General features: G+C 44.3%; 1 protein-coding gene and 1 long non-coding RNA gene across 9 annotated transcripts in view, besides 1 other annotated feature; one reads left to right on the forward strand and one right to left on the reverse strand.

The window, feature by feature from the left end:
* Positions 1-8,031, reverse strand: part of Gpr19 (G protein-coupled receptor 19) — a 29,103-nt gene extending 21,072 nt beyond the window's left edge. For 2 of the 8 annotated variants that reach the window (NM_001362050.1, NM_001362051.1), the window contains exons 1-2: positions 7,669-8,031; positions 6,999-7,050 (exon numbers count right to left, since the gene is read on the reverse strand). The gene's annotated coding sequence lies outside the window, so the exon portion shown is untranslated. The other 6 variants (NM_001167700.2, NM_001167694.2, NM_001362048.1 and 3 more) reach the window with 6 other exon arrangements.
* Positions 7,443-7,978: a transcriptional cis regulatory region, noted in NCBI's record as "promoter|chr6:134847728-134848228 (MGSCv37/mm9 assembly coordinates) targeted for CRISPR interference". NCBI's record gives its function as "positively regulates Cdkn1b and Gpr19 gene expression in mouse ES cells" and the evidence as "EXISTENCE:mutant phenotype evidence [ECO:0000015][PMID:27783602, PMID:31784727]".
* Positions 7,798-10,622, forward strand: 2810454H06Rik (RIKEN cDNA 2810454H06 gene). Its single transcript, NR_029441.1, has one exon. It is a non-coding gene; the product is annotated as an RIKEN cDNA 2810454H06 gene (long non-coding RNA).
* Positions 10,623-10,834: the final 212 nt, after the last annotated feature.

Below are 10,834 nucleotides of genomic sequence, written 5' to 3' on the forward strand. Positions count from 1 at the left end.
TACCTGAGAGAAAACCACTATCCAAGTGTCCCTGGGAAATTCATTAAAATCCTCTTCTTTCTTTTTTAACTTCTCTCTCTCAAGCCTTCATGCTTTAGGCTTAAAAGTTTCTGTCTTGTCCATTCTAAAACCAGACTGGTCTCTCAATCTGTTGTTTTTTCAGATAATCTTCCCGCTGCTGTGTCTCATTCACTTCCCCCTATCTTGGTTAAGCAGCAGTTTGACTGGACCAGGGGACCTCTCAGAACTGGGGCGGTGTCTCCTTGGATGAAGAAGCAGCCCTACCATCACGAGGGCCAGAGTTCAGATCCCCATCACTCCCGTAAGACACTGGGCACAGAAGCAAGAATCTGTAATTCTAGTGCTGGAAAGGCAGGATCCCAGATCCCTGGACCTCACTGGCCGGCCGGCCCAGCTAGCTGGGTAAGCTACAGATTCAGTGAGAGACTATCTCAAAGAACAAGGTGAGCTTCCATAAGTGCATAGGCCACACCCACACCCCCCCACACACAGACACACACACACACACAGACACACACACACACACACACACACACGCTGAGCACCAACACTCCCCTCTCTGCTTCCTGAGTGTAGATGAAATGTGACTCCCTCAAGCTCACGCTCATGCAGTTCTCTCCAGGCTAAACTACATCCCTTCAAATCCGGGCCAGAATAAACCCTTCCTTCTTCAAAGTACTTCTTGTCAGGTATTCGGTCACAGCAACAGAAAGGTAAGTCATACAGCGCCCTCCAAATCAGGTTACTCATGTCCTTGCTCTTTTATCTTTGAGGCTGAGGGCTGACCCAGCTGAAGGGTGCGCTAAGCATTCATTTATAGTAAGTTACACCCCCAGCCACATCTCCCTTTTCACTCTGTACTACTTTAATTTGCACACATAGTACTTCTACTGCTGAGTTTATTGCATTTCAATCTTTTGGTTAGAAGGGTTGTTGCTATTACTGCTATTTTTTGAGACAGTGTCTCATATGGCCCAGAATGGCTTAGAGCTTGTTTGAGTCACTTCAGGTGACCTGGAACTGCTGATCCTCCTGCTCTGCTACCCACGGGCTAGAACGAGGCATGAGCCGCCCTGGTTGTCATGTATTACGTCTTGTTCACAGATCTGTAGGGAGGATCCTCACCCAACCAATCTTCACATCTTCAAGATTAAAAAAAATAATTAATTAAGATGTTCTTGAAATTTCTTTTATGAGCATTTTTGTCTGCACACAATGTGCAGACTGAAGGAGGCCAAAAGAGGGTGTCAGGTCCTTTGGCACTGGAATTACAGATGGTTGTGGACCACGGTGTAGGCAGTGGGGATCTAATCTGGGTGCTCTTAATTGTTGAGTCATCTCTCCAACTGCCACAAAATTAAAAAAAAATTCAAAGCTAACTAGGTGCTCAATGACCTTATCAATAACCTTATCAAAAATGTGAATTTGGGTATTCCCATGAAGCAAATTTTTATTCTTCATTGTTCCTTTAAAAACATCTTGTATATGTTGATTCTTTTATTCCTGAACTAAAATGTGAGTAGTCCCATTAATCTTCCTGGATATTTTTACTTATAACATATTACTAGTTAGAGTATTTTGTCTAGGTTTTGATTTGGTTTTTGACACAGGGTCTCATGTAGCCCAGGCTAGACTTGAGGGCTCTCTATGTAAGCCTGGAATGACATATGCATCATCAATGACAGGGAATAACCCCATGGCTTCATGCATGCTAGTCTCACACTCTGCCAGTTGACTACATCATTCCAGCCCCCTCTAAGGTTCCTGTGACTTTCAACCTGCTTCTTTCTTTACCCCAGTTCTCCTATCTTTCTACCCAACTCTGCAGACTATGTTCTTCAGAACTTCACAGTTCTAGTCCTACTCGGCTGTGGACTCTGCCTCTTATCCCAGTGAGACACAGTAAAGCCTTTGTCTGTCCCCTATACCCACTTTAGCAACCTCCTTTTGTTCTGAAGACCGTTCCCTTTTGTTCTTAGTCTGGAGTGCTGGGGGTCCCTGATGCTACACTTACTGGATTATCACAGACTGATATCTTCTACTTTCAGCTGAGCCAACTGTGGTTAGAGGGTGTCTTTTGTCCATAGGTCATTAGCTGCCAGACCCCCAGGATGACACTGCATTTGGTATAGGAAGCTGCAACTCCAATAACAGCAAATACAAAATAACCTCAATCTTTATAGTGCCAACACCCAAATGCTTTCTGTAGAAAAAAACATAACACATTACAAAAAAAAAAAATCCACTGCACCAAGGAAAGTACTCATTAGAGCTCTTTTTCTTGTCTTTCTTTCTCCTTTTTTTTTTTTGAGGGGGTGAGGGGGGAGTGGAATTTAAACAGGGTTTCTCTGTGTACCCTTGGGTCTCCTAGAACTTGCTCTGTGGACCAGGCTGCCCTCAAACTCATAGAATCATAGAAATCTGCTTGCCTCTACCTCCCAAGTGCTGGCATGTGCTACCATCACCCAGCCCTAGAATCCTAATTCTAACATCCCCCTCCTCATAAATGTCTCTTTATTTCCTCAGATGATGGGATGAGATGCAAGCTGTACACACGCTATGCAAATACACAGTTGAGGCTGAGCCCAGAGTGTCTCTTTTTCTGTTCTAACCCTAAGCCTAGGAGCTTCTAGCCTCTGTACAGTCTAACCTTCCAAGATGACCAATTCAATCCAGTTTCTCTGGCTTCTGGCTGAATTGTCTGCTTGGCCACATTCTAACTTGGCAATCTGTTCTAATCTTCTGGCTCCTTCTCATTCTCTGGCTCGTCTGTCTTCACCTGTGTCTAGCTTGTTCTTTCACAGCTTGCCTCTGCAAAACTGTCCAGACACAAAACTGCCATCTCCCCACCTCTCCTTCTCTCTCTGCTCTTAAGTAGCCTCTCTTTCTTGTGCTGTTATCATGTGAGCTGGATGTATATGATCTCTGACTCATTCTGTCAAATCTTTCTTTGATTCATCACTCTGCCCTTCTATTAAATGTCACTTTCAAACATGGCTGCTTCCTTATACAAACTACCTTTTCCTTCATTGTTAGGGATTAAAATGTATTAAGGTGTATACTAAGAGCATGTCTGTATTCCAGCCAGATCATACTGTAACCCAGGGCATGTCTGCATTCCAGCTAGATCATATAGACCTAGAAGGTCTTTGGACATGATCCCTAGCCAGAGTAGCCATGTTGCTGGATTAAAATTCCTCTACACACCCTAAAGAAGCAGACAGATGGACTGGACACCCTTATATGAATGACCAGAACTTCATATTGGTATAGTATGAAACTGAAAAAAGTCCAAAAGACATTGTTTCACATCTACAAAGAAAACACAAACCTACCAATTTTTGTTAATTGGGAGTGCAGGTGGTGGAACGCAGGGCTTTCCAAATACTAAGCATGTGTTTTACTACTAAGCTATAACCCCATTCCTCCTACATTCCCCCCCTTCTCTTGTCCCCAATTCGACAGCACTGGTGGTCTCCAGCGGATGAAAAATCAGTCATGAACCTCAAGTGTTATTTGTCTTTGGCTCATTCCAACTCATAAAAGTCACCTGTGAAGGGCAGTAAGTGCTGCCTAAGAAGAGTGCTTGCCTCGCAAGCCTGACAACCTGAGTTGGATCTCTGAAACCTACACAAAGGGGAAGGAGAAAAGTGACTCCAGATAGTTGTCCTGATCCCCCCCCCACACACACACAGACACATTAATAATAATTCAAGTTTAAAGACAGAACAACCTAAGACAGAGACCAATGTCTCATGCATTCCTGCCTGTCCCACAAGGACAATCTTTCACATGTATGCTTGGTTCCCTACAAAACGGGACCCACTGAAAGATAGTGTCTAGAGCTGCAGAGATGACACAGGTCGAGATCACTTGCTGCTCTTCCAGAGGAACGGAGTTTAGTTCTTAACACCCAAACCAGGCAGCTCACAAGTGCCTGTAATTCCAAATCCAGGGGAACCCAACACCTGTGATCTTTGAGGGTACCTGCACTCACATGCACAGAGACAGACACAGACACACCCACAAACACATAATTAAAAAGTTTTTAAGAATGCAATCTGTGGCAAAAGATATTCTTGGCCATAACTACTACATTTTAGTCATAGTGTCCAACAATGGTGTTTTCAACTGTGACTACAAGTCAGAGTTGTGGTACTATCAAACAGTTTGTGTGTAAGAAGGTAAAGTCCCTGGGGCTGAGGCATGTAGCTTGCTTTGAACAGTACCTACCTACTTACCTAGGTAGGACGTATGTACAAAACACTAGGTTTGATCTCCAGAACATGACAAACTTTGTGTGACAGCACATATCTATGATTCTAACACTTAGGGCGTGAAGGCAGGTGAGACAGCTGCTCAGAGGCTAGCCTAGGATACATGGGATCTTGTGTCCAAAATCACACAAGAGAAGAAAAAAAGAAAAATTTCTCTCCCAGACATTCCCTACTCCCAAGTGATGTTGTTTTCATTGAAAGGCTATGAAAGTAGGCTTAAACCCTACTTTTCCCATATGTCAGTAACAACAAAACCATCAGTGTGGTCAGATGAATCTCATACCTTTGACAGGCTTCGGGAAGCCTTCATAATCAATGCCTGCTTTAAAAAAGAAAAAAAAAAGGCATTCCCACCTGCCCTCCCAGGAGAGACCACCCATGTGCAAACACTTTAATCATGCCTTCCCCAGGCAGAGGAGCAGAAGAGCTCCAGGTGGCAAAGAAACCAAGACATCTTTTTGTTACCTGAGCTAGATCAAAGGGCCAGTTTGGGAGGTTCAAAGTCTGCCATCCAGCCAATTCCGTGTGTTCCTGGCATCCACAGTAATGACGACACTAACTGCTCCCAAGTTAGTATGCTTATTTCAGCGCTTCCCCTCCAGAATCTATGTCACTGTGCCCGACTCGCCTGCTCATCTCAAGCCATTGCTTTATTCCTCAGAATCCCTTCAAATAGATAACTGTGCAGAGCAGAGGGGCTTAAGCCTTAGCTCTAGCTTCTTCTCATTTTCTTCAGAAACTCTTTAAGCAGGAGTTCTCAACTGTAGCAATAGTAGTAATAGTAGCTTAAAAAGACTGATGGAGGGTGGGCATGGTAGTGCACACCTTTAATTTCAGCACAGACACATCAATAATAAAGTGTAAAGACAGAACAACTAGGACAGAGACCAATGTCTCATGCATTCCTGCCTGTCCCACAAGGACTCGTTCACATGTATGCTTGATTCCCTACAAAATGGGACCCACTGAAAGATAGTGTCTAGAGCTGCAGAGATGACACAGATGCAGGTCTGTGTGCTGACAAGAAAATCTCTGTGACTCTGTGAGTTCTTGGTCAGCCTGGTCTACTTAAGAGAGACCCTGTCTCAAAAAAACAAGGAAACAAAAAAACCTGATGGGCCAAAGAGATGGCTCAACAGATAAAGGCTCTTTCTGCTCCAGAAAGCAAGCCCAAGAGGCTGAATTCTGTCCTAGCACCCTCAGAGAGACATCTGTAACTCAGGAGATTCCACGTCCTCTTCTGGCCTCTCAGAGCACCAAGAACACAAGTGGTGCACAAACATATGATGCAGGCAAGAATACCACCAAGGTAAAATGAAGTCACTGTTAAAAAGATACCCTCATCCTTATTCTCCTTTTACTGTAATCCTTACTTATAAATGAAGAAATGAGATGTCATAAGGTGTAACCGGCAGATCCAAAGGTCACACCTCAGGGCTCTGATCCCCAATTCTAAACAGTACCTATGACATTACACTTAGATGACGGATGACCCCAATCCCCCAAACCAAATATTTAGATGTCAACCCAGAAGTCCTATTATATTGTACCCATGTTTCCCCTTCATTTTCCTGTGGATTCAGCACAAACAACCCACACAACAGAATACAATCAGCCAAAATACAGTGCTTTACAGGGAACTGTCTGAGAGGGTCTGGTTCTGTCTTCCCTCGTTCCTTCCTCTCTCCATCCCCTCCCCAGGCTATGTCCCAGATAGGTTCAAGCAGTCCTCCTGGCTCATCCCTGGGTAGCTAGGGCTATAGGTGTATGATCCTATACCTGGTTTCCAAGGGCTTTCCTCTAAACATAGCGCCTTCTCCATCACTGCCAGCTTTAATCCTAAGACCTTCCATTCTTTGTTTTCTTACAAAGGAAGCTATATTGCTACTCTGTTGTTAGGACTAGTCAAATTATATATCCCGTCAATCTTCCTGCATTTTCTTTATAAAGCACACAAAGGATCAAAATATATCCAGAACTGTACCCAACACACACTTGGGAGTGTCAGCTATTCAGAAAGTTGAGATAAGAGACTAGATTTTTTTAGTCCATTTAGGCATATCTGATCAATACAGTGAGGTAACTCTTTCACACAGGCAGAGAGAGAGAGAGAGAGAGAGAGAGAGAGAGAGAGAGAGAGAGAAAGAGAGAGAGAGAGAGGAGTCAACCCCCCACATCCATGGGTTTCACATCCTCACATTCAGCCAAAAGCAGATATAAAAATAGAGAAGATAAATTTGCATCTGTACTGAATGCTTTTCTTGCCATTACTCCCTATACAATATAGTACAGGAGCTATTTACATAGCATTTACATCGATGTACATATCACAAATAATCTAGAGATTGTTTAAACTTTACAGAAAGATGTACAAGGGTCATATGCAAATAGTATACCTCATTACGCAGGGGACTTGAGCATCATGCATTGCGGGACTTGTGCAAGGTCCTGCAAACAATCTCCAGGGACAGTAAAAATGACAATACTGTCTGTACTATATAGCACTGCTCCCAATATTAGAGTGAATCCTAAGATCTACACAACTGGAAGGCTATAGATTAGAAATCTATAATCTTGTAATGAGCCAGTGACTCATCTGAGTGACTTGTTAGCCAAATTTCATTCCGGCTGAACCGTGAAGTTGGTGGGAGAGGCCAGGCATTCTATTGGAAAGAGGACACTTCAGTTGCCGGATGGTACCTCAGAGTCGTGATAGGGCAAAAATCCAGTTTGTGCAGGTGTTCCACGTCCCCTGAGAGAGAAAAGAGGCCAAATCAGTCAGAGCGGTCCACACTTGCAACATCCTAAGACTCCAGATTATCTGTTTTACCCCGCCCCAACCTCAGCTCTTGCCTGCGACAACTTTAAAAAATGTTTCTGTTGCACTCAAAGACATCCCCATTTCACTTCGCTATCGTAGACTAAATATGCGGCACTGCTGCCTACTTGCTTATAAATATGCGTAAATATTTTAAGCTAAACTTCCTCTACTGCTCTAATTCCTCCTAGCCTCATCTCTCAAGCCTTCATTGGCTCCTTCCATTTTTAAAACTTCTCATCTTCATATCACTGTGTTAGCCCGGTCCACATTCACAGCCTCTCAGAATCTTCGGGGGTGGGGGGGGGGAAGTCCCGTTCGTTCCCCAGATTTATCCTTTTATGCCAGTTAGCTCGCGTGCCACACAACGAAATCGCAACATCTTTTAAAAACCGCGAGGGGTTCTCTTCCCACTCTGACTCTTGGATTCGCGGAGACCTCATGACCCATACGAGAACAGAAGAATGGGGGGGGCGAGTTACAGTCAAGTGGAATTTTGACCGAAAAATCCCTAAGGACGTGCCGCAGTGGGCGTGAATCCCCGGCTCCGACCTGACTGACATCCCTCGGGGGCCGACGGGGCCACCTGTGACCAAGCAGGAAGTTCTGAACGGTTTGCGCGCCAAAAAGCCCAGCGCATGCGCACACAGCCACGGGCGGGGCGGGGGCGGAGTCCCGGCTGGCACAGGATCTCGCGTTGTCTGGGGAAAGAGGCACAGAGGTCTTTACGGTGGCGTTGTGGGAACCGCCCACCACCTCTCCTTTAAATCTTCTTTCTTTCTTCTTTTTTTTCTCTGTCTTTTCTCTGTCCTCTCAGCCTCAGTGTAGACAGTGAGCGAAAGAGCTCAAGGCCGGCAGCTCTGTGGAAGAGTTATGGCTGCCATGGTCGCGCAGCCGGTGCCTCAGAGTGAGAGTAGCAGAAGCCACACCGTCGATCGTCTTAAGATGCTAGGGTTTGCTTTGGCCTTCCCCCTTTTTTATGATGCTATGCAAACCAAAAAACAAAAAACAAAACAAAAAAAAAATCACCTTGGCGCACGGCGCCTGCGCAGTGCTTGTTTACCGCGGGCCGAGCGCAGGCCCCTTCCCTCCGCCCAGATCCTGCGCCTGCGCCTGCGCGGCTGACGTGGATTTCTCCGGGAAAACCGCGCCTCCTAGTCCCGGGACTAGGGAGCGAGCAGCCGAGTGTGCCGTGGGAATCTCGGAGCCCTGAAATGAGAACCACAACGCCCAGAGTCGGTGTCGCGGCAGGATCGTGAGCACAGATGACCCAGGTGCTGTGCACGCCACCGTCGCTGAAGTGAGCAGCGGAGCGTGAGAGCGAAGACCGGCGGCGCTGACGCCTCAAAGGATGGACTTTGTTTAGCAAAGATGCAAATAAGCCTGACCCTAAGGCCGCCGGAGTTCGAGCAATTCCTGACTGGGCTAAGACTGTTCTTGAAGGCGACTCAGAAAGGCGGCCATGCAAATTTTGAAACTAGAAAGAGCTGACACTAGAAGCAGTAGCCCTTTAAAGCAGAAGCCAGTTAGTTCATAAGAGTCTGAATGTCCCTTCAAAGTCCGCTCTAAATAGACTCAGACAGTGCTCATAAAATATTATCTGATAAGCATAGATTATTTTAGATATGGTTATCCATTTGCAAGTAGAGGCAAACTGATTTGTGAAGGAATTTCTATTGATAGATTCCAGTACGTTCAAAAAAAATTAATAACTGGCAACTTAGCTAAGCCTGAGCATTTTTCTAGTTTTCAAAACAATGGAATTTATTTGGCAATTTTATTAGACCCTATTTTTTGACCGGTGAGATTGAAGTCTTTAGATTTGTAACATTTTTCTACCAGAAAAAGTGAGATTTTAACCAGTAAGAAGGGGGAAATGTATGTATGTGAACAGAAGAGGTCAGAACTTGAAGACTTGTCATGCTTCCAACATTTGTCTCAAGAGAAGCTATCATCTCACCTCGGATTTTTTTTTTTATGTTCAATATAATAGTAAAATTTAGCATACTTTGAACATTTTTTTTCCTATACAATCTGGGTATGGTGGTACATTGAAGAAGAAAAAAAATGGGGTTTGTAGATCAGTTGGTAGGCTCCTTGCCTAAAAGCCACGGATTTATGCAGAACTGAGTAAAATGGGACTTGGTGGTAGACCTATAGAGGCAGGATCAGAAGTTCAGGGCAATCCCCACGTATGGAGTCATAAACCAGCCTGGGCTACATGAAACGCTGTTTTAAACAAAGAAACAGGTTCTCTATTATAGATAAGAACAATAGCTTACTTGAGGTAGAATGATAACCAGTTTTCCACACCTATATTGACCTGACATTTCCTTCATAAGAGAGAAAATACAGAGAGGGTGAATGAATTTCTTGTTCATATTTATGACTAGACTAACTCAAAAAGGGCTTCCTTTGTTAAGACTGACATCTGTCCTCAAAGAAGCTATCACTGCAGATTGTAGCGGTTGGTTGTTTTTTGAGAGAGGGTCTTGCTATGTAATGGAGAATGGCTTCAAATTTGGAATCCTCTTGTCTCATTCTCCCAAGTGCGGGGACTACAGAGGTACGCCACCTTAGCCACCCTAAAGGATTGCATTGAACAGTATAATCTGGCTCTAATGGAAAGTCTGTATGGGAGTTAGATGAAGAGTCCATCGGGGCTGCAGAGATGGCTCAGCGATGAAAAGCAGTCGCTGCTCTTGAAGACAACTGGAGTCCAATTCCTACTGCCCACATGGCAGCTCATAAACTCTGAGAACTCCAACTCCAGGGGATCCAGTACCCTTTCCTGCCCAGCGTGGGAACCACACGTGATGCATGTAAATGCACACAGCAAACAATTTTTTTGTCTTTTTTTTTTTTTTCTTCAAGAGATAAAAGTCTGACCTTCATCTTCAAAGCTAGTTTCTGGGAGGCTTAGGAGTTTCAGGTGTTCAAAGCCAGCCTAAGGAGTGCAGGAAAACATTGTCTCAAACAACCTGGCAATGGATAACAACAGAAAACACAAAAAGACAATTAAAAGGTTGCTGGGCTGTCACGACTACTCAGTGAGTATATGCATTTGCCACCAAGTGCAGATGACCTGAATTTGATCCCCTGGATGAACACAGTGGAAGGGGATAACCTACTCTTAAAGATTGTCCTCTGGCCTCTACATGTGGGCTGTAGTGTCTTTACACTCAAACACTAAATGTAAGACATTTGGATTTAAAAGAAAGTGAAGCCTTGAGTTTCTAACTTGCCTACATGTGATAAAAATTAGTGTAGGCCTGGTAAGTGATCAAACAAAATGTCTTTCTTCATTGAAAAGGAATCCTTTGGTGAAGAATCAAACCAGAGTAATGGTCACCCACTTAGTCTCCCGTGTAACTCAGAAAATATACCTAGCAAAGATTTTACAGTCAGTAACTGAAAAAACTGACAGTGTCATTTCTGCAGCCAACTTTTTAGGCAGATTTGCCTGTGATTGCCATGACCTCATAAAGTACTAAAAAGTCTGCTGTCATTTGTGTCTATGTATTGACAAAATACACACAAGTTCTTGGTATTTCTGGTGGGGGCAGGGTGGGCAACTTTTTTTTCTTTTTAAAATCCTTGCTGTCACTTTGAGTTCTATGCTTTCGGACATACAAGGCCCTTGTTATGCTTTAAGAAGGAATGACGTGAGCTGGTGGTGACACATGCACCTTTAATCTCAGCACTCCAGAGGCAGAGG

Source organism: Mus musculus, chromosome 6 (genome assembly GCF_000001635.26).
Source record: "Mus musculus strain C57BL/6J chromosome 6, GRCm38.p6 C57BL/6J".
Taxonomy (NCBI): domain Eukaryota; kingdom Metazoa; phylum Chordata; class Mammalia; order Rodentia; family Muridae; genus Mus; species Mus musculus.